Source organism: Rhipicephalus sanguineus, chromosome 9 (genome assembly GCF_013339695.2).
Source record: "Rhipicephalus sanguineus isolate Rsan-2018 chromosome 9, BIME_Rsan_1.4, whole genome shotgun sequence".
NCBI lineage: Eukaryota > Metazoa > Arthropoda > Arachnida > Ixodida > Ixodidae > Rhipicephalus > Rhipicephalus sanguineus.
In genome coordinates, this window is record NC_051184.2 from 46,419,933 (window position 1) to 46,422,849 (window position 2,917).

Sequence of the window (2,917 nt, forward strand, 5' to 3'; positions counted from 1 at the left end):
GATTGACCTCGGAGGTAAGTAGAGTCTTTCTTCGCCGCTGGCTTTAGTTTTCAGTTTCACAGGGCGTGGCTTGTGGCGTCGTTAGGCCTCGTTGTTAGAACCGTGAAGTCCAAGGCGGTTGCACCTCCAAGGATCGTTGAGTTAACGGTAAAGTCCGTCGGAATGCCGACGCATGATGGCCTCTTTGCAATGCTGAACTGATGGTCGCTTCAGCTCCCGGGTTTCGGCACCAAAATAAAGAAAACTATTGGGAGACGAAAGAGACGCCACACGCCATCGTTGTTCGTTTCGAAAGACTGATGTTTATTACGATGAGAATGCGAGTGGTAAGAGTTCCGATTTCATGGTTGCCAGAGGACTATAGAAAACAAGCTGGTGTTAGGAGATTTTACACAAGGCAGCCGAAAAGTTCACAGGCACGTTAAAGAGATCCATCAATTTAAGCCTTAGAGCAGGAGTGACTATGTAGCATGTACGATGAGCATGTACCACACTTTCCATAAAATCCCCTATCGCCTATACGGAAAACCACATCACATTACGATTGGTTGTACTTCAGCTGAACTTACGACCAGAGAAGAATGGCGCACGAGGTTCGACCTCCTACGACCCTTAGTGTGAGGCCACGTGAGGAAGGAGAGATGTAAACATCCTGCATCATCCTCCAAAGATGACTGTCATGAATGTGATGGCGACTCAGTCACCACGAGATGACTCAGTGCACCAGATTACAAAAGCAACGAAAAGTGGCAAACGGCACTGTGAACAGCGTACAGTTGAACCCTTTTATAAGAGGCACTGATGGACAGTTGGGTGTAAGAGACACCACTGTGCCTACAATGAAATGTGCATTCATCAGAAAATGAGAACATAGTATCCTGCTTATAAGAGACACCTCATATAAGGACAAGAAAGGCTCCTCGGTGCGTGTCTCTTATAAAGGGGTTGAACTGCACTTGGAAACAGGACCTACGAGATGTGTGTGCCAAACGGGGTCGTGTGGACACGCGACACACAGCAGCTTCAACCAGACTGCACTCGAAACGACGAGGTTTAACTAACGGAGAAGCAAAACTCGCGAACATAAAAGGATGAAGCAACTCCAATCGTACAAGGGTAAAAAGGAAGCATGCCTCCAGCGGAAACAAATGCATCGCGAGAGGCGAGACATGACAAAGCATGAGATTTTAAAACCACAACACCAAAGGCGTCTTTGCGAATCGAGTTATGATGATCCACACGAATTCGACACGCTCCTCAAAGATACGACCTGTAAAACGTGTCGCATTTTTAACCTCAAGGGGGGAGCGTACTGTGGTTACATTAAGCGGAGCCCGAAAGAACTTTTAGTCACGTGCGCGCCTACACGCACTCGTTCAAATGAAAAACCTGAGACCCATCCCAAGAAAATCCGCCCTACTCGAAGGAAGGCAAAGCCAAGCAAACAACCACAGCGGGGGCCTGAAGCTTCAGCCCTGAGTTAGTGGCGAGCCAGAGAGGACGAAAATCATGTACAGTCAGGTAATCCAAAACTCAGTAAACGTCAGTTGCATTATCAGTTCGAATGAAGACTCCTGAGTTAATTCGGTACGCTTCACATCATTACCGATAATAAGACGCACACAAACTAGGGATGAAAGAAATGCAAACACAGCAACTTGCAATTAGGATTGTTATAACTACAATATACTTTTGAAAGGTTTTTGTTGGTTTGGTATAAAGAATAAATATCAAACGTGAATTTCATTTCTTTGTGACTGTTGCCGTTGTGTTTGGGTTTTCTTCATATATACTTTGTGCGAGTCATTCTAGTTGCTATTATGGCTCGTATCAAGTACCAAGGAGCTCACATATGTCAAACGTGTCTTCTCATTTTCATGCTACCGAGCAATGTATCTAATCACAGCAGTTGCATCACTGAATGGTGGCTTGCACGATGCATATTAACCCACATCCTTGCAGAAGCCGCACTGAGCTGCAGATGGGTAGGTCATATCTTCCCGACTCCACGATTTACTGTGTGGGCACTGGCCCGAAGTTCTTTAGAGATAGGTAGCTACATCGTGCAAGCCAGCCATCAAACATGACGAAAGAGGTACACACCTGGACAGGCTGGTTTGAAGGATGTGCTGTGGTTCCGGGGCTGAGACAATGATGGCTCGATGAGCAAACTCACAGGCACACCTGCATAGATTTGGAAAGTTGAAGTACACTTTCCGCAATGCCATATAAGCAGCAGGTGGATTTATATTCGCAAAATGCACTCTAGAATTTGTGCAACTGTATGTTTATTTACAGTAATTATTTAAAGAAAACATTGACTACGTGACACAATACACATAAAAGAAAAATGAGCTGAAGCCCCCACATGAGGCGTGGTCGCGTAAATAACCGGCACCGTACCACTATATGTGATTACAGTACAATGATTGCATGTCGCCAGTAACTAATGCAACGACCAGAAACGTCGACGTCAACAATGGTACATGAGAAGGCACTTGTGCCGTAGAAGGTCTGAACTCACACAACATTGAGACTTCAGAATGTTCCCGAAACCGCTCAGCCGAATATTTATACACCTCCCCGTTTGTCCCACGTACACCTGCCCACAAGAAAAAGGAAATTCATAAACTACTGCGCAGGCGCATGGGACAAACCTGGACCTATGTTCAATGCTGCAAACAAATGGGCTGTAATTAGGTGTTTTGTCAATGGCATTCATTACCCTGGCACACAATCGCGACATTTTCTGAGGCGCCGAAAACACAACGTTCACACCGTAGCGTTGAGCTACATTCTTCAAGTTATGACCTACCTTATGCTGATACGATATAACCGCAAAGCCCCCACCCTCGATGGCGCGATTTCGGGGTGACTGGGTGCCGTTCAATTTAAACTTCTTAATTAGTTTTTCGCA